The sequence below is a fragment of the Pithys albifrons genome, chromosome 7, assembly GCF_047495875.1.
Source record: "Pithys albifrons albifrons isolate INPA30051 chromosome 7, PitAlb_v1, whole genome shotgun sequence".
Classification (NCBI taxonomy): Eukaryota; Metazoa; Chordata; class Aves; order Passeriformes; family Thamnophilidae; genus Pithys; species Pithys albifrons.
In genome coordinates, this window is record NC_092464.1 from 13,229,663 (window position 1) to 13,251,560 (window position 21,898).

Genomic DNA, 21,898 nt, shown 5'->3' on the forward strand with positions numbered 1-21,898 from the left:
AGCATCTTGTAAGTTTCTTCAATATTTGTCTTCCTTTACAATCAGAAAAATTTAAGATTTGAGTATTTATTATTTTTAATTTTTCTATTTAATTTGATTACCTGAGTCTACAAGGAGGGCTTGGGTATTTTTTGGGTATATTTGGGGTCCATCAGTTGGTATTTACCAGACTAGAAAACCTCTTATAGGTATCTGTTCTCTTATTTGCCAGAAGTAGCTTCTAAAAGATGGTTTTTCTGTTTACCATTTAAATTACACTTAAAAGCCAACAGCAGTAACACAAATTCTAATTTTAATTTGAAAACAAGCGAAAGTCTATAACTGCCAAGTACTGTCTTAGTTTAAGAAATATTAACATGGGCACAATCTTAAACTTTACCACATTCTAGAAATTTTTTAACACTAAGGTGATACTAAGTAAGATGTAATGACATGTATCTTTAAATAAAGGATTGCAATCAACCTTTTGTGATGGGGAAAGGAGAAGCCCTGCACAGGCCGACAGATATTTTTGGAATTGAAAAGAACAAGATGTCTTTTCAGGTGTAAATGAAGCCCACTGCCTTCTCTTAAATAACCTATGTACCAGTCAAGAGTTTAATCTCTTTGTCCTTTTTAAATTATTTTATGGCTTTATTGCTCATGAACACTGGACATCAAGAAGTAAACTCTGATTTTCAGCAGCAGAACAAATGGAAAAAAAAGCAATGGGGCCTATAAAGGGGTATTTGTTGACAAGTTTGTGAGTCAAGGAATTAAATACTGTTCAGTAACAGCAAACACAGTCATAAAATATTGGTGATGGACTTAAACTGCAAAGAGTAGCAGGCTACAGATGGCCATTGGTCAGTAACCACTCCTGAAATGCCATCTTCGAGCCTTTTAAATGAAGAGTGGTGGTAGATTTTTTTAAAGGTTGGAGGAAGGGCAAACAGGAACTTGTGATAGGTTGTTTTGATGTGTCAGGGAAAGACAGAAATAATTAACTGGGACCTACCTGTCTGTACTGGACAAGGAGTGCATTGTGCAGAGCTCACAGTTCCCTCTTTGTCCTGAGCATTGCACGGATAAACAGGAGTGACTTAAACCCCAAGAAACAGCTCCAAAGCTTTCTGAAGCCAACAGACCCATAATCAGCTCCTTGATTTGGCTCAGATCTTCTGTGTTCATTGCACCTGTACAGTAAACCTCTCATGGACCTTCAGAATAAGCAAAACACAGGTCTGGTCAATACTTGCCTCAGCTCCTAGCAGACTGTATAACTAAATTTGGCTTCCCTTTTGTTCCACATTTTGTAACAAGGACTACCATACAATAAACTTATAAGAATTTCTGGCTCCATTCTTTCAGTATCCAGCATACAAGTGGCCCCGTTCATTCCTCATTCTGTTGTTCCCCTACACGTTTCCCTGATCCACTTCCTCATATCTAGCACATAAAGGAGATCAATACAGCTGAAATATTTTTTACTCATTAATCAAGAACGTGGAAGGGTCTTGTGGCCTACACTGCTGCTTCAGATTATGGAAAAGACAACAAAATTACAAAATTGCCCCTGCCTCTGGGAGAGAAAGAACTCTGGTCTGCTCACAGCTCACTGTTGCTATGTTTCTGTGCAGGGAAGCCAAAGGCACCCTTACTCTCTCCTGCATGACCACAAATGGTGAAGGTTTATAATCAATATGGTTTAAGGAGAATGTGAATTGATATATTAACCCAAAAAACTACTAGTAAAGACTCATTTCTGACTGAGAATGGTTAGGAGAATGGTTAGAAGAGAGAAGTCTGTATTTACTCCACCAGACTTCCCCCACATGAAAGTAATGCTACTGATTTGAGCAATTGCCCATGTTCTCACTGCTGCTGAAGGAAAGGGGGTATGTTTTTCTCTGGTTATATAATGGCCACTTTGGTACTAGATAAATCACTTGCTGGAGATGTCTACTCTCCAAAGACAGCACAGGCTTCTGGAAGACAAGTCTGGAGAAAGACCCTAATTTTTAGATGGTGCAAGTTAAGTCAAATGAATTCTGCCAACAGGCTGCTGCTGCCATAAATCACAGCATTCTTGTGCACAGTCCCATACTGGCACAGCTCTCTCAAAGCAGCTGTAAGAAGTGACAGCTGCCTGACAAGATACTAGACTTAAATGTGAGCGGATAAGAAGGGAGATGCAGTGATTTTGGACTTGGAAGAAAAAAGAGAAAAACAAGAATCATCCATTTTAAACAGCATATTATATCCTTTATGGCTCAAAGCAACATTTGCATGACACCCCCCACAGAGGCTAAATTTCAAATAGGTTCTCTCAACATGCTTTTCAGATGTAGCAAAACTGTTCTAGTATTCATCTGAAATGCAATAGTGCCCCTCTATTTTACTATTTCTTAAAAAAAAACAAACCACAAAGCAAAAACAAAAACAAAAAACCAAAACCAAACCAAACAAATCAGAAACCAGTGAATAAACAGAAATTTTCTTACAAAATTTTGGTTGCTTCTAAGCAACAAAAATAAGGAAAATTGTTATTTCATTAAGAGTTAATGTCTATCTGCTTCAAGTTCTGGCCAAAAAATTATAGATGCAGTATTGGAGGGTGAGGGGAAGAAGCTTCTGAATTGATTAAGGATGTAGATTTAGGTAAAACAGTTTTGGATTTATGACAAGTTTTAAGTCTGCTTCTTATATTTTTGTTCCATGTTCAGAATTCCATTTTTATAAGCAGAAATCTTCTAAAATAACTCAAAAATGAACAGTCATATTAGCTGTTTCTATCATGAATGACCATTGTTATCTATTGCTTAATAAGAAATGTTTGGCAGTATTAACCCTTTGAAAACAAAAGAACAGCAGATCATACTCAGAAAAATGCTCAAATGCCAATAATGGCTAAGCAATGTAAAAGCAACATTATTGACGATGGAAAAGAACTAATGAAGGAGTTTGTGATGAAAATGCAAATAACCTTTTTGTTCTCTCTTCTGTTGTTGAGTATCTTTTGAACATAATTAACTAGGAATATTTGCAAATTCTGGGTGAGGGTCTGCTTACTGATCATGATAAGTTTTTCTGCCTGCCACACTTACAGTGCTTAAATTTGCAGGAACAGGGATGACTGCCCTCTGTAATTATTAATTTCATGTTATTATTAATCTGGAAAGCATTTATTAAACTGTAAAGGTCTTGGTAATAACCAGTGGGTACATTCAATGTTTCAATATATACTGATTAAGTCTCACAAAATATTGTATATGTAAGGAGATAAAGCTAAAACTAAACAGGAAGTTGTCAACAACAGCTGATGAAGTCTATGTTGTTATTTTAGATGTACCGTGAGACCATATTAACTGGGTTGAGTTATATGAACTCTTTATATAACATTTTGTAGCACATATCAAAACCATTTATATTATTCTTGTGTACTTAAAATTGTTTGACTGTGGGAATGGATTCCTTTCCACAAGTTTGGATTTACAGAATCATAGTATTTCTTCCATTTTCTCTTATTATTATACACAAAAGAAGGAATCTTGGTCCAGAAAGACTCTTTCAGGGACTGGGAAAATAAAAATCCTGTTCCTCAAGACCTATGTCTCCACTAATTTCACATACACAGCACAAAAGGGAAGCTGAGAGGCCTCTTCATATCTGGCAATGCAAAAAGCTCCTGGGATGTCAACCTGTGTTTTAGGAGAATTTCTGGACTGACAGATGTAATCTTAACTAGAAAATCAGACACTGTGGTAAGCAAAACAAAAAATATAGACTAAGTCAAAACAAGATCTTCATTTCTGGAAACCATGGGAATTCCCAGAATTTATTTTCATTTTTCTTTAGCATGAGAAAAGCACCAAAAAAAAAAAAAAAAAAAAAGAAGTATTTCAGCAGATTAGAACCATCATTTCAGATGCAGAATAAAACCCAAAAAGAAATGAATGAAAACAAATCTCTATACTTTTCCAAAAATAGTATGCTGAAAGGCCTGTCATCTTGGGAAATTTTTTAATTTTGTTGTTTATGCTATTTGTTTAGTTTGGTTTTCAATATGTGAGCAATTGACTTTTTTTTTAGTAGTCAAGAAGGGAGAGTTCTTAAATACAATAGCGTTTTACAATCATTATTATATGGATTATATGGCAACTGACATTAAAAAAAGCATCTTGAAGTCAGCAATGAAATATATTCCTCCAGAATATGTGAAATAGGACATATTGTGATAAATTCCTTTCCTTTCTGAGTTAAAAAAGGCAAAAAGTTTTCACCACTGCTGAGTATTATTCTATAATTTTCTTCCAGGGAAAGCAACAGTAGTTTTATCCATCTACCCACTGTTAGCAAGATATAAGAATAATCAATAAAATAAAAATGTAACTTAGCCCTTAAAGCATTATGTATAATTACATTAAAATATAGAAATTATTAAATTATTTTTTTTACCAGTGTCTTATACATTCAAATGGTTGAACCCATGAACCTTTATTCCCATCTCTGTTAGAAGATGATCTAACATTTTTCACCCCTTTCCAACAGGAGTGAATTAAAAGCAACACCCATTCCTGAGAGCACTTGAATATATTCTTCATTTTAAGCTATGGTTCAGTATATACAGGCACTCAAAGGGGCAAAATGGTACTTAGGGGGCTATTCTGAAACATAAGGGTACCTGTCTCCCAAGAAGATACAAATGAATATCAGTTTTGTTAGATGCATAAATATATCAGATCCTCTGCTTTGTGTAACATATTGTGATGTTCTTATGAACTTTCAGATTCACAGTTCTGTGAGTAGTCAACTGTATCAAAATCTGTGTTGCTGATTGCAAAGTCTAGGTGAGACCGATAACTCCAAGGCATGGGAATAAGGCAGACTCACATGAACAATTCTGTCAAAAGGAACAGAATTGAAACAAACACCCCAAGGCAAAAACCAAGAATAAAGTCCTCCTACAGTCAGAAGCATTCTTGAAAGGCAGACCTTCTTATCAATGTCTTTATAGCATTAAAATTCATCTATCAGTTTGAGACAAATTTTACTTCTCTTTTGCTATAACCTCTTAGTAAATGACTGCCCAAAGCACTTGTACCTGAGCAATACCTGAACTTCTTCAAAAACATTACTTTTTAAGCAGCATTTTTCAGCTCTGAACATGAAAACATTTCCCCTCATTTCTCCATAATAATCTTTCAACTTAAAACACATCTTTAGCACAAAAGTTTTTTCTACTAGACAGGAATGAGTGCTTCATTTTAGTCTGCTGTTATCCTTGGAGTTTGGTGATAGCAGCACTGCTCTCAGTGCCAGTGGACTTTCATAAAATTAGTAGCTGGTAATCCCTCTTATGCTTTATTATTTACATCTGCCAAATGCTGCACTCTGGAGCACCAGGTTTCTATTGCAGTGAAAAATGCTCATAAAATATTCCATCAAGTTTTATTTTCTGAGGAAGTTATTCAGCTTGGCTCCATTCATTACAAAGTTTGTAGAGGCCAGATTACATAAAAAGCACATGCTGAATAGACAACATTCAGAACAAAAAGTTTTCTTGAGATTACTATATCAAAAAACAAACAAACAAACAAAGCCATGGGGTAAGAAACAATGCTTAAATAAGGTCATATTACTAATAATGAACAAGTTTTATGTTTATCTTTTGGAATTCAGAAGTCAGCTTCCACTCCTATTATTTCTCTTAACATTTTTCTGTGTCTGTGAAAATTTTCAGAGAACTGTCTGTAATTGATTAGTCTTCTTAACAACAATATGAAATGCCTAGGAGAACTAATATTTCAGGGGTATTAGCCTACTATGGAGGAATCCCTTCTCACAGTCCAACTCACATATGCTGGGCAAACAAAATTTTGCTGTTGGAGCAGAAAAGCTGTGCAGATATCAAGTCACCATATGGGGAAAATGAGATGATGAACTGTTAGTGTGGAAGAAATTCTGCTAATGCTAATCTTATTGCTGTGAGCTTAGTTCGCAATAGTGTAAGTGTATCCAAAAGAACCTTCAGGCAAATCCTCACTTGTGGACAAGTAAGGAATTTCACCAGCTGAACAAACTAGGTAAGTGAAGTACAGCCTGTCGGAGGCATGTGCATGTGAGAGAAATCATGTAACCGAGAAGGGTTTTTCCCACCTGATGCCCTTGCTGAATCTCTGCTAAAGTTGTCCCTTTTCTTTGGATTTGCCATTTATGCTGTCCTGGAAATAAAAAAAGAAACTGTAAAGTGCAACACCAGCTTTCTCCTTTGCTGTTGTTTCTGCTTTTACATCCATCTGGCTTCCAGAAACAACCTCTTTCTCTCACATTCCTGGAAGTGAATGGATCCATCTGTTTGATAGAAGGGTGAGTCAGCATGAGAGCTTGGTATCTGTACAAAGGACCCTTAGAAACAGATATGAAAAAACCCAGATCATGTTTGCAGATTATAATTCATTATTATAGCAGAGGAAAATGTCTCCAGTTCTTTCAAACACTCATCTACACATTTTACATTGATAATTTTGGTTTTATCTCAGCACTTGTGCATTGAAGTCTGCCACTGCAGGTATCACTTGATATATATATAACACTTTCCTTCAAAACTCCTGTAGATGTACCTTGGAGATACCAGTTTTTATGTTGGAACAGTTTTGCTTTTAAAAAGTTTCATGGAACCCTGAAAAATATATCTGTTCTTCCTTGGCTTGTGATGTAGTTTGAAGTCATCTGCAAATACTAGTCCTCTGGTGATCCATAAGCAAAACATCAGTGCTAAAACCTGACAGGGACAGTCATCAAGAAAAGGGGCATAACTTTGACAATTGCTAATGTTTATCAGTTCTGAAAGGTCCTAAGTTAGTTTGAAGACAACCTCACTGGATAAAGGCACTGGGAGAGTTATGGTGCTCTTTTTGGCAAGTGGGTACCACTTGTGGTTTTACAGCAGCAGGCATCTCAAATGTATCCACTTTATTTCACAGTGGAGAGAAATGAAGTTACTATTATGCGAGAACAAACAGGCCTGAAATATACAATTCTGTGTAAACCATGCATTTATTTTTCATCCTTAGTATTTGGCTGGATTTACTTCCTAGCTCTTTATCTATTTATTTCCACTATGTTTGACTGTGCTCTGTCCAGGTCTGACAAAATAAATTAATTTTGGCTACTGGATGTAGAGATATATGCCAAAGCATGAATTTTCTGTTAACTGTTATGCCAGTATGACTCATTAGTGTATGGGTCTCTGTTAAAGATGAGTTTTTAAAGCATGACCACAACTCTTCCTTCCTACACACAGTCACTTAGTTGAATTAATCTATTCTAATTCAACTTTCAAGCACTTTTGTTAGAAGTCAATTTATCTGTGAGTGGGCTATCTCCTAATTACTCAACTCACTGCAACTTACTAGACTTCTACTTATACCTTTAAGAAACAGAGAACTAAAATAGAGGGTTAGAGGTCTGATCCAGTGCAGGGAAATTGCCAGGTTTGTTTATATCTGTAGTCAAACAATTAGTCTTTAAATAATTTGCCTCATGACAGACAAAGCCACTTCCAGAAACAGCAATGTGTTTCTGGAAGGCATTGGCTCTCTGCACTGTGGCTGCTGCAGCTTTACACTCCTCTCCACTTGACATGTGCCACACACACAGAACACAAGGTTCTTTCAAGCACTGGATAGAAGAGTACAGAAACTGCAGAGAATAAATATTGATGGAATAGACTGGCCAAACCAGGAGAAAGCACTAGGAAGCAGCAAAGTGTCTTAATCCTTTTTCCTTTTATCCTTATTGGACAGTTAACATTGTTTATATGCTCTAGATAGATATGGTAAAACTCATTTCGTTATTTTCATAGTGGGAAATATCTGTTTAATGCTGAGTTAATGTCATTTAGGGTGATATTTAATAGTTTACTCAACATGACAGTCAGATAATATAATTCCAAAGCAACATTATTTACTTACACATTGTGAACAGTTAAGGAGAAAGAAAACCAATTTCAGTTGCTGAGTCTACATATAATCTCCAGAGCAAACAACAGCCCATTTATTAATAGTAAGATTAAAACACTCTCTTTCTATTGTATCCCATGAAAGGCAAAACTGCAATATGTCCAGAAGAGGATTGAGGAGTTTAGATGAAGAAAACATCAGCATATGATGGGCCCTACATCACAGTGGATGTCAAACTGTGAACACATGAGATAATTCTTAGAAACAAATTATCCCTTTTACCAACAAACTTACACAGAATGAAACACGACTATGTTTTCTTTACTTTCAAACAGTTACCTTTCACACACAGCATGTTTCTTTTTCATATTTTCAAATGTATGAGGTCCTCTGTATGCTGCTGTCATGGTGTGTTTTGCTCCAGATTTGTGCCTCAAATTTCATCCCTGTCCATGTGTGCATGGCCCCACTATGGATTTCAAAGCAACAGTTACTTCTTTTTTTTTTTTCTCTCTCTCTCAAATATGAACACCATCACTTAATTGCAGTTTCCAGATTTTATTTTCACTCCTTCAAATAGATTTCTATTCACGATTACTTTGTGAGTATGCTGGGTTTTTTCCCTGGGGACAAAGAGATGAAAATTTCAGTCATTGCATGTATATATTTGTGTGCTCGTGCACATGTGTGTATATGTGCAGATATACATATAAATGTGAGCCACAGGTCAGTTTGAGATCAGTGATTGTGCTTTAGAGCTGGCACTTTTATAATTAATAAGTCTTGGAACACATTGTACTCTGGACAAGAGAGGAAAAGAAGCCTTTTGCTAGTGGCTTGGTAATGAACTGCTCACAGGTGAAAAAACAAGGACTTTTAAAATGAAGGGATTGGAATTTTGTTTTTTCTACCACATGTTTCCTAGAGCCTGAGATGCCTGAGTTAATACACAGACACACACAAATTCCTGTGATATTTAACTCATACAGCCAAGACTCTGTTCCAGTCCAGTCCAGTGTAGTCACAGTTTTGCCTGATAACTACTGTACAAGCCGTGTGCCTGGTATGCTAATGGGAAAACTGTCCAAACTGGGAATAGGTGACTGCCACTCAAATGCAGATAATTAATATCACAGAGAATGAAGCAGAGATTAACAAAGAAGTCAGCCAGTTGGATCCTGTTCTAGTGTTTACTAATGACAAACGTTTTGCTGCATCTTGGACATTTTATTTTGTTTTATTTTTTTTTCCCATCAGAACAATCCAATTCTCCAGGTTATTGTTACTGCCCTCTAAGACAGGCTTACACAATTACTTCATAAAGATTAGGGTTGTGGGATCCCCTCTCTTCCTGATTTATTCAGACAGATCCCTCAACATTTATATCATCAGTATGGATTTTCATTTCCTGGTTTAGGATGGCTTCTTTTCTACAAGTGTTTCTTCTTCAGAAGTGTGACAGGTCATCAGAAAACTCTCTATGCTCTAAGAGAAACAATAAAATACGTGTACTCTTTCATGGTTTTGGGGTTTTTTTTACATTTTTATTTCACTGTTCAACACCTTCTTGCTTCCAAATTTGGCCTCATGTTCAACTCAAGAAACCACTGGCAATTAGGAAGAGTGTTTAAGCATGTGCTTAATATTAGGCATATCTTTAATTCTCTTGGGCATTCAAAATTGAAAATGTGCTTAAGTATCTTCCTGATTAGGATATTAAATCTGTCTTCTTATTCTGATTTCTGCAGCCAACCTTTGCCTCTGCCCAAGGCATCATTTGTAGTAATTTCCACACTACTCTTTAAATATTAGTATTTCTAGATTTACCCAGAGAGGTGTGAACATATGAGAAACTGAGCAGGCAAATTTTTATTTAGATTTCAAGGAATAGTATGTATGTTAAAATTGTTGATTGATTTTTATTACAGAATAGAGATGAAAAATATTTTTAACTTATTGTAAGAAATACTTTGTGGATTATATTACTCATCAGAAAATTCCCCATGCTATCAGAAAGAAAATGATCCTGTACAACTTGATACAGTTTTTGTAAGATCACAGCAGTTACAGAAGGAGTTCACTTTTGAGTACATAACGGTTAGGATTCATCCTGAAGTTCACTGGTAAAAACCTTAGGAAACTTTTTGTTCAGATTATTTAACCAGAAAATCTATCTTAAATTATAAATTCATTTGTTTAAAAACCTGACTGAAATCTCTGTCTCAGACAGATGCTTTGCGTGGGAATCACCTGACCCATGAAAGTTCTAAACTGTAGATGTCTAATAGTAGGTGAAATACATTTACTCCCATAGTCTACTAAGTCAGATTTTAATTACACCAAATGTTCATCATTTCCAAAATATTCCCTAAATAAAAGAAGAATGTAATCCAGCCTGGGGATACTCAGGCTCTAAGAAGTATTACAGACACAAAAAAAGAGAATTTCTGTGCCATTATTTTTTTTTTTCATTTATGATTTTTTACACAATGATATTTTTCTATGCTGTCCACTTAGATATTACTTCTATTTGGAGCTTCTGTTTATGTGGTTTCATCCTTGTATATCTGAATTACGTATATGGGGTCCCTCACTATTCAGTAGGGCTGAGAGGCAGATCTGAGACCTGGGGACACCTGTCCCTCTGCGCTACACATTGAAGATGCCCCTGTGTCTAACAGAAAAAATGCTCAACTTCTACCCTGAATGTCAAACTACATAGGCTTCAGTAAATAATTATCTAGTTACTATTAAGAATGTCACAGGTAGTAAACCTTATTTTTTAACAGATTTGGTGATCTTTCTTTTTTTTTTTTTTTTTCACTGTCTCAGTGTGAATCTGATCTTCCCCATTTATTTTTTAATGAGCCTGTACACTCCACCAAACATAGTGTGATCATAGTCACTTCTCTGGCAGCTGCTCTACTGTGATTTATAAATGTTTCACTGGCATACCTGGGTTTCTAGTGGATTTGAAAGTGTGCACACTGTGTAACTAATGGCAGCAGTTTCGCTTCCTCTCACTCTCTGCTGGATGCCAGCCCAGGAGCAAACAGCAACATGTGCCAAGTTTCGGGGACATGTTCCTGAGTTCAGAAATCTCTCATACACCTGTCCATTGTTATTACAACTCACAATATGCATTTCTTCCTCCAGCTGTCCTCTACCATGCTAGCATGTGCTGCTCTGCATAGCAGACCTCAGTGAGTTTTTCAGTTATTACAGTAGAAAGCAACAGCAAGAGATTTATTTCAGTTTTGTATGTCTGCATGGGTTACTCTGCTCTCAAAGAATCTAGGCAATTTGCAGTTATGATTACTTGCCCACTGTACTCAGGAAGAGGAGTGGATAATTCTGAATCTTTTACTGAGAATAGCTTTGGGTTGTCTGTGCTGGTCAGCAGTGTATCACTCACTTTCAAGAAAGAAAGAATAAAGTGGATTTTGATCCTGTTCGTTTTCAGTGGTCATGAAGGCTATTCTTTTTTTTATTCAGCCCAAGACAAACTCATACCATTCAATAGGAGAAGAAAGGGACCAGGGAAATATTAATATTGCCTGACTCTAGAGAGGTAGAGTTCTTCAGATTTAAGCTAAGCTTCTAATTTAGCAGTCTGTATTTCTCTATTGACTATATAATAGACCTAAGTTCCTCTTTGTGGCACTTAGGTGTTTAAAATAGTTAAATATCTGCCCTCCACCAAATCATACAATTAACTTCCTTCCAGAAACAACAGAGCTCTAGCAGAACATCTAGCTAGTTAACTCTTTGGTTACAAACCTGCTGTTCCACCCTCACTTATACTCCACTGAAATTCCATGGGAGATATATATGTAGGAAAAGGAACAGTGAATTCTGGTTCACTGAAAAAAACATCACTGGAAAACAGTGAAGCATCTCGTCTATTTTGGAATTTTTATTGGAATGCTGGAGTAAAATTACTTCAAGATTTATAGATTGAAATTGGTGTTAGTTCACTATTATTTTATTTCAATTTCTTTCCTTATTGGTGATTTCGATGCTCTGTATGCACAACTATATACCTTATTCCATAAGTTAATTTTATCAGAGGTTGGAAAGTCAATCTTGTTGGCCAGTACAGATAGGGGACACTAAAAGCAAGTGGGATTTGGAAGAGGGAGGAGGGACACAAGAGTTGTCATTATGCTTTCAGTTTAAAATGCTTGAAATCTTTCACTTATGGGAAAAGCTGGGAGGTGAATTCTGCAAAGCAAGCACTAGGCTGTGTATCAGATAACAGGATTAATCCAGGATTTCAGCTTTGGCTTTCTACCAGGCACAAAAGCTTCAAATCCTGTGAAAGATGGCAAAGAAAGCATGTCCCACCTCTGCATGTCAGGAATGAAGGGAGTAGGCTAACATGCTAGAGCTTTCTCCCAAAGTATTGCCTCAGTGCTGCACAGATTACTGGATTCATAGATTTTCATAATAAGAGGAGACCTGGTAATTTCATCTGTGAGGTGAGTATGCTATTTGTATAGCACAGACAGCAACATTTCACTTGGGAATGCTCACAGCACTCCAGGCAGCGAGGCCTCTGCAAGGCAGAGGTGTGGGTGATGGAGTTCCCATCCCAAGGTGTCCAGGTACCCAGGATAAAGGCAGAGCAGAAGAGCAACACTTGAGCAGAGGCTCCATCTCATTCTCTGCATCACCACATGATCCAGGCATACCTTCCCACTAGACAATGTCTATATTTAAGAAATTTTGCAAGCAAAGAACATGCTAGAACATTTCATTCCTCCATGGAAGGCTGATACTCAATACATATTTCATCACTATGAAAACTTTGTGAGTTTGTTTGTTAGTTTGTTTTGTGGTTTTTTGTTTGTTTTTGTTTTTGTTTGTTGTTGGTGGTGGTTTTTTTGTGGGGTTTTTTTGATGGCTTATTTGTTTTTGTCTACTTTAATTTTCCAGCCACCAAAATTTGTTTCTGCCACTTGGAGTTTCATACTAGGAGTGAGGTAAGAGCAATCAACTTTTAAGTGGTATGACCCAGAGACGTAATGTTAGCTCCTATTCTTACTTTTATTAGTTTTTGCTTGATGAAGAGAAAAACAGGCACACTGAAAACAACTTAGAATAGTATTTGGTTCATAGTTTACATAGGCATGGAAGCCTTCTGCTTTTCAAATTCCATGCATCTTTAATGTTAACATCTGGGAAAAGAGTCCCTTACATCTAGTCAAAGCAGACTTTTGTAACCTGTCACTCAACATCATATATTCTTTATTACATTAACATATCAAAATGAAGTCATCTTCCTTACTTGTGTTAGGTGTCTCAGATCCCTTAAATCCTTTCTTCCTAATTGCTTCATAGGCAATGTGCTGCTATACATATTTTTTTTCATTTTAATTTGGTAGTAACTACAATATAGGTCATAACACAGCTGCTAAAGACATAAACTTTTAATAATATAAACTTTTTTTTATTTCTATGTACATAGTAAATGGGCTGTGCAATGTAACACTGATTAATTGCTGGTGACCATGTCCAGAACGAAAACTAACAAAGAACCTCTAATCACTTAAACCCTACTTAGAAATCTTAAGTGAGAATACTCTATTGGATTATTTGTATAGGAAAGCTTTTTTAGTAAAGTGAAGTGGCATACCTACCTTAATACATTATGAAATAGCCATAAATTTCTTAATGCATATTTATGTGTCCTCTGAGGGTGATATGGGAAAGGAAAGGAACACTGGTAGCATCTGAGCAATGCCATCACAAGGTATTATCCCTGCAAAAGGCATGTATTTCAAGTACATATGAGGTTGCTTCAGGAGAGCTATGTTTGATTCTCTTGTGTAGTAAAAAATATAATGCTTCAAGCTGCTAAGCCACTGAAATTGGGTGGGTTTTTTTTATGTTGGTTATTTCTTTTTTGTGTGTGTGTGTAGGAGAAAGTATCTGTGCTTTTAGGTGCTTTTTAATTAGCAGATTGGACTGACATGGTAAAAAAAATAACACTGGAGGAAATTAAACCTTTTTACTTGATACAAAGCATCTGCTCTTTGGTTTGCATGCTTTAATGGAAAGTTTAACTGAAGTTAATCAAACAAAAAGGAAAGCAGGAGCAATGGATTAAAAAAGGCCCTTCACTAAAATCAAAAACATTTTGTTTTTCATCAAAGGAAAATCAATTCAGGGTTTTGGTTTCTTTTTTCTCCTTCCTTTTCTCATTTTGGTGACAAAGCCAGGTGAATTAAACTGCTATAGTTCAGATCAAACTAAAACAACATCTTGTTCCAATTTCCATCTTGGCCATGTGTCACAAGCTGTTCATCACTTATAGTGCATAGTAATTATTCCACACCTCCGTAGCACACTGGTATCCAAGATTTCTCTCATCACCAATGGAGTGCTTGCCTTCCCCATGCAGCCACGAGCAGGAATGGGATTCCCAGTTGCCTTGGCAGAAGGATGGGCAGTGTGAGGTTTAAGATAAGGACCTCTTCTGAGCAGCAGGTTACCATCAGCATGGTGCTTTTACAGAGTTTTCACATTTCTCAGCTGCAGATAGGACTTGCCTTCCCCCTGTGCCACAGACCAGCAGCAGCTCTTGGGGGGAGCACAGGGTCTGTGTCAGGGGAGGGCATAGCAGTTGCCCCACTGCACTGCCTTTCTCTCCTGACATCTATCTGCATTCAACCTGGATACTGTTCTCTTTCTCTGAAATGCTGTTTACTTGGATGTAGAGACAAGCCATTTGTGGTAAAACTCAAGGTCATATTTACCTGAGACAGTCTGATTTCTGTACTGTGTAGCCCCATGTCATGAACATGCATTGCCCTGATTTGATACCTAAGAAGAAGGTCTCATACATCAATTCATAAAGCATCGAACTCAGGAATGTTTTTTTCTTACCCTTCAAATAAAAGCTAATACAATAACCATAACTTTTTAAAGCAATGATTTGTGTTGTGAGTCCTGTCCAAAAGAGTCAAATGTTAAGCATTATCCCTTCCACATCTCTCTCTCATTCCAACATTCTCTACACATTTAATATATATTTAATATTTATGGTGATGAAATTCAGAGATTGAAAAAAAAATGTAGTGGAGTTCAGTGTTAAACATCTGATATAATCCTGGAAAGTACCTTAATACTGGTCCACAAGATTTCTATCATTTCAATTCTGGTACCCTTTTGAAGTGAGACTGATAACTGCATCAAGTTCCATGGCACTTCCTTGAATTTTGTAAATATGTGTCAGAGTAAGGTGGCCAAATTCATTTCCAATGGTGACCTAGGACAAGATGAAAACAGTGATATTTAAGAGTGGAAGGATTGGACATTAATCCTCCACAGCTCTTAGCTGGCCCTATGGATACCTGCTATTTGATACAGTAAAGATTCAAAGTTCCCAATAAGTGGCATTACAAATGGAGAAAGACTGTCTGGATTCAAATAGATAAAATGTTCCATTACAAATTACAATACGCATCTGCTGCAATAATTTGTGTCAATCAAATGATCCTAAAGAAAACAGTCAATCTCAAATAAGACTCTGTAGTCAATGGGCCATAGTAATTTCTGGTGTTGTTCCACTGAGGTTAATAGAGTTGGAAGGGGAATAAATAAATAAAACATAACAGGGAAACAGTATGCCATCTGGAAAATAAATGGAGGAAATAGAGGGAAAATGCTAATCTAGCATATCCAGGGTTTCAATTTCTTCTCTGCTATCTACACTATCTAATGAGCAGCTGCATGAAGTTATCACTGGTTTTCAGGAACACAGAATCCTATTTCAGAGCAGCCCACAGGTTTGAGAATGACTACAACTCTAAAAGGCTCTCTTCCAGCTCATTAATTTCCCTTGATCTTACTGTCCATTTGTGACTTAATAGATTCCTCTTTCCTTCTGTAAAAGGAGTGGTGACCCAGGGAAATATTTCTCTTTAATGCACCCTGTGGCTTAGTTTTTTCAGGCATTTCCTGTTCTCCCAAGGAAAATATTTCCCATAGACCTTTTACTCATACTACAATAACATATTCCCTTATGAGCTCTGAATCATCATCCTTTAAGCATACATTTTCTGATCTCTTTGTTCTGCTTTCCCATAGACTGATGAGGAGATTGTAACACCAAAATTTGTCTTCTTAAATTTGGTATCTGATTTTTATTCTCTATTTCTGTGTAATTATTTACATATATATATATATATATATATATATATATATATATATATATATGCATAATGTTCAAGTAAAATAGGGAAAACAACAAGATATTTAAAAAAAAAATGGTACTCAAGTCTTATGATTTGGAGATTCCACAAAGTAGGATATATAAATCATCATATTTGATTAAACTGCAAAATTTAATAAAACATGGAAAGCAAGCGATATTGCTGAAATATTAAAAAAAATAACAAGGAAATTTCAGCTCTGGAGGAATTCCACAAAAATGTCCAGCTTCTAGAAGTAAAATTCCAGAAATTACTTTTGATTTCAGAGGTATTCAGATACTCATTTCTACCAGAATGTTTCTAAAGCCTGAAAGAAAAGGGAGATGTGACAGATGTACTGAAAATGTGACACTGTGAAGGCTGTTCACCCCAGACAATGCAGAAGCATAGAATGAAGCATCTACAGCTCACTGCTCCTCTGGTGACTGTTGTAAGAAATACAGAGAAATATGCATTTCTCTTTTAGGGAGCAATTCTTCTGACCTAACATAACTAGCTACCTTATGGTGTGATCAATTTAGCCTTAATTCTTATTGACTGTTTTGTAGGTCTCTGTTGTCTTTAAAGAAATTCATGTTGACCAGCTCAGATTTAATAAAATGAATCTCAACACAGAGTTATAATCCCATTCTGTCTCATAAGTAGAAAAATTATTTTGTAGCAAATATTGAAATTAAAGGCAGCATGGCCTGCCTAGGCAGTGCAGGAAACAAATCTGATGATTCATTAGGTGGTTTTCTCATCTGAATCAGCCTTGACTACATGGTTAGGGAATGTTGTGATAAGAATAGCATTATTTTCAGTTTAATTTTAATCATAGATGCTTAGGACATTTATCCAAAATCATGGGACAACATTTATGTAGAAGCATTGATTTTAACAGCAATGACCTGATGAAGCTTTGTCAGAGATTAGGTTTTAGACAACAAAATAATTTGTCCCTCCTCTATATTGGACGGATATAACATAGCATCCATCTCCTGTTGCAAACCATTATTTTTTACCATGCAAAAACCAAATAGGCTTTCAGAAATTAAAAGTTTTGTGATGTTTTAAATGCTGAATTTTCTTTATCTAATTTGGGATTTCAGTAAATTTCACCTCTGGTGTATAAAATTTATGTCATTTTCAGCCAGTCTAAAAAAATGTTCTGAAAAACAACTCACCCCACCTCTCCATCTCCACCCTAAATGATAATTTGGGTCTGAAATTTGAGAAGCGCTATTTTTTTTTACAAAGCAGTTTAATACATTCAAATATGACTAACCTGATCTTGAGAGATTCCAGTTGAAAACCAAGCTGAATTTTATAATCAAGCCAATCTCTGAGATAGTTGAGAGAGTCAGGCTGGTCTGAATTATGTCTGTATTCAGTGGGCACAGAAGTTTTCCCTTTTCTAAAATAAGTCACATAACATTATGAACCTTAACATTATAGAGACAACAACTGGCAGAGGCCCCTTCAAACACCAGCTGTAAATCAATCCTTCATGGTATTTTCCCACTGAAGCTAATTGTGTCAAGGAGTTTTGCCAACCAGTATAGAGTGAAACAGTAGCCAAGGCAGTACAACATCCATGTCTGTGTTACTTGCCTTTTTTATTCTAATGCTGATTCCTTCCCCCGAACACCCACACCCACCCACACACACACACCATGCCACCATGCTTTCTACAGATATGACCTTACAGTGCAGTTCTACTTGTGTTTTTCACACACCTAAGTCTTTCCCACTCTGCCAGACACTACCAGTAATCAGTAATTTATTAGCCACCAGCTGAGCTGTGTATTGGAATCTTGTGTATACTAAGGGAAACCTGACACTGATGAAGCTATGCAAGTCCTATAATATTCTCCCAGCCGATGTGCCATTTCCTTCTTGCTACTCCTGGCAACTGCTTGTCAGAAGATTAGCAGCACTTCATAGGAAGAAACTGGATTGTGGAGAAGCTCCTGATACTCTCATCAGGTCACCTGGCCCTCCTCTGCTGGTGAGAACAGATCTCGAGGATGGCTTGGAGACCTGTGACATACCAGAGATGTCTGCATCTCCCCAAGTGCTTGGCCTCCCTGCACCAGTATGGCACTGGGAGAGCTCCAGTCATCAGTACTCATGCACTGATGTCACGTCCCTCACTGGCCAAATTGTCCTGAAGTAAATAATTAGTAGCATCAGCTATTATCTTCAGTAACCAGTTTTAGTGTAGAAAACAACAGCTGGAAAAGTCTGTAGCCAAATATCTTTAGTACATGTTTTAGGGACTTTGTCCCCATGGAATTTGTTCCTTACCAATCCCTTTCTGTGAGGTATGACAGGCTCTGATCTCTGGCTCCTTTATGGAGAAAGAGTTATAGCCATCATGGGGGCATCTAGGGAAGAGGGAGAGCAACAAAACCTGCTGCATGGCTGTACCCTTGCCTCAAGTGATACCAGGAGGACCCGAATCTTTTGGATACTTTTCTGCTAGTGTTTGAGAAAACCCTCAATAATTCATCATACCCTTTTCAACACTTATGGAAAGTAAAACTTTACCATGCCCAGACACAGACAGCTTATGGGTGTGGAATAATGTGTGAAGCCATTTTAGCTTCTGAATTACAGGTGAGAGCTTCTCATTCTCTGAAAAGCAGAAGCATCCAAAAATCCCACTACCTGAGCAGCATGAACACTTGGAGTTTCAGCACTGATGTGTCACCTCTGAAGAATTGCTTCTGGACCATAGGGGAAAAACATGGAATCTAGTGTGTATATAATATCTCTTAAATGGAATTAGTGTGTATATAATTTGTTCTAAAGCGTTAAGGCAGAGCAAAACACATTTAATCTGCTTGTGCAAAGAAAATTAACTGGGTTTGTAAAAATCTCCTCCTTCCTAGAAAGGAATGGAAAGACCACAATGTTTAATAAAGCTATTTTTGCAGTCAGTGTTACTTTTATACTTCCCAAAGGGAACTCATGCAGCCAGATCCAGATAACCTGGAGTTTGAGTCACAGGTGCAATTTTTAGGGAAAGTGAGATTTGATCATCCTCCTCCACACCTCATGCTTTACAGTAAAAGCTGAAAGGATACTGCAAGCACTGCTTTTCCCAAATCTAAAGGAGTGTGTTCCTCGGGAGAAGGTGTTATAGTTTGAGCCAGCAAAATGCCAACTGCCTGGTACCCAGTCAAAAAGTCCACTCCCAGAGCAAGAGAGTGAGGGAAAACAGCAGAAACGAGGCTTTAAACACAGTGAGGTTTTTATATTTATACAGAGAAGAGGAGAGCTTAACACAGAATATGAAATAGCACATAGTGACAGGAAACAACAACAGGCTCACCGAGGTCGTCCCAGCTAACAGGTGAAACTCCAAACCAACCAAACCTCCTCCCCAAAGGAAATCTCCCAGCAAGAGGGAAAGAGGAATTAACAGGAATGTGCTCACGACCCCGGGTAAACAGATGCGCGGACCGGCAGCAGGGTCTGATATCAGCAGTCAGGGAGCGGGAACCGTCCTGGTCAGAAGCATGGACCGAAAAGGGGCCGAGACTCTTCCCACCTTGCTTGTTATACTCCCCGACACTTCCTGATGATGTCAGATGATATGAAATACCTCTTTGGCTGCTTAAGTCAGATGATACCTGTCCCCTCTAATCTGTGTCACAGCCTTTGAGGCCTGCTAGAAACTGAGGCCTAAATGGGGACCTGTGCTGACTAAAGCTAAAACTACCACAGAAGGTTACAGTTTATTTTGAGCCTACTGTGTCATTCAAGCTCGGCCTGAGGCTTACTGTATAAACCAGTAGTCCTGGCAATAAGTCAGTGTCAGCTTTCCAGGTCAGAGAGGTCTTGCTCAAGTATCTAAATGCAATCAACATTTCAGAGTCAAAGGACCAACACTGTCTAATCCCTGCTTTTTTCTCACCCACACTTTTACTCAGTTAATTAACTTTATTTTACTTTGACTTTTTTGCAGACAACAGAAAACTATTTAAACAAAGTCCTCTACCAAGTAGGGTTATTGATGTTAAAAGGGAAAGGAAATTGCTTAGCATTTTCTGCAAAGAACTTCAAAAAGAAATGACTGAAGGAAAGCACTGAGCTAATTGTATTCTTTCAAAGCCAACACTAATATCTCTTTCCTTTCTTATCATTTTAGGAGCACTGGGAAGCTCTAATTATTAGCTGTGAGCCAAACACCAATTATTTTTTTTTTTATGTTTAAGATATAAGCAACAACATCCAGCTCTTTGTGGTACCGCCTCAGCCAGCACACGGCTACACAGCCAGGCCATTCTCTGGTCATCAGATGAGACAAAAGGCACAGATTCCCCAGCCCCAACCAGGATCTGGTGGTCACCCACTGCTAGGTCTGTCTTACTGGGTAAGACATGGTGGCCTCCAAATGTTGTGCTGACTGTAAAGTGGGGTGAAATAATCCCCAGATGCTGGCATTAGGGCAAACAAATCTCACTTTTGTTGTTCATCTGTGTTCCCTCTTGACCCTAATAGCATCAGCTCTAAATTTTTAATTTCACTTTTTTTTCTAGAGGAGACTGATTTTAGCTCTGTTGGTCACATTCATAAACACATCAGAACACCCAAGAGGTTCTGCTACTTCATATATAGTGTTAATACTGAAGTGGAATTCAGTGTCTTGGGACATCTCTGATTAGTTTATATTTAGCTGTAAATAAAGCAACCCGTTTGGGAGTGAAGGGGTTTGAAGTTAGGCATTATATTTTGATCTTATATTTGCAAATACCTATAAAAGCCTTTCCTTTCATGTTTTCAGAACCAATTCACCAAGGACAAACAGTAAATGTTTTCTTTCACCTTCTGACTGAGGCTTATTTAACTGTCTATTCAGTTGAATTGCTCATGGAGAGCATTAAATAGAGTAGTGTTGTATTTTGGTTTATCTCAGTTTCTTTTGAATTAATTGGAGACACAATAAATGAAATAGGCAATGACAGAAATTTAGTGTCTTGAGAAAGAATATTTTCAGTGCTTACTCAGTGAAATAAGAGGCAACAGGCAGAAACTGATGCACAGAAAGTTCCACCGGAACATGAGGATGAACTTTCCTGTGCAGGTGACTGTGCATTGGAACAGATTGCCCAGAGAGGCATCTCCCTCACTGGAGATATCCAAGAACCATTTGGACACAATTCTGTCCAGTGTGCTCTGGGATGACTCAGCTTGAGATGGGAATTTGGACCAGAGGACCCATGTGGTCTCTTCTAACTTGACCCATTCTGTGATCCTGTGAAATCTTGATAGGGTGTAAAGGTGTAGGATACATGAAGTGTTTACAAAAGAATGATGCATAGTTTAAAGTGTTATATCATCAAACATACATGAACTTTAAGTGCTCATGTTTCAACTTTTAACTGAAAGCTAGGCAAGGAATGAGTATCGGGTTGTCTTGTGTTCAGAGCGGAAAGCTCACTTAGAAGGATGCTGCCCAATTGATCAGATGTTTTCAGAGATAGTGACTAGAGAAAGACAGAAGAAGCTAAAATGAGCAACAATGGAGTCAACTTTAACGTCTAACCAGAGTGAGATTCCCAAAAAACAGAAAGCAGTGATTACCAGAAACTCCCCAGAAGTTCTAAAGGTAAATATTAAAAGCCTTCCACATAATAAAACTCTCTCTGAGGGGCTTGGCCAGCACTTCATGAACATAAACACAGATTGAAGATACAAAACAAATATTAAAACATATTTTGAAAGCATGGTTTTATGTTTATGAAA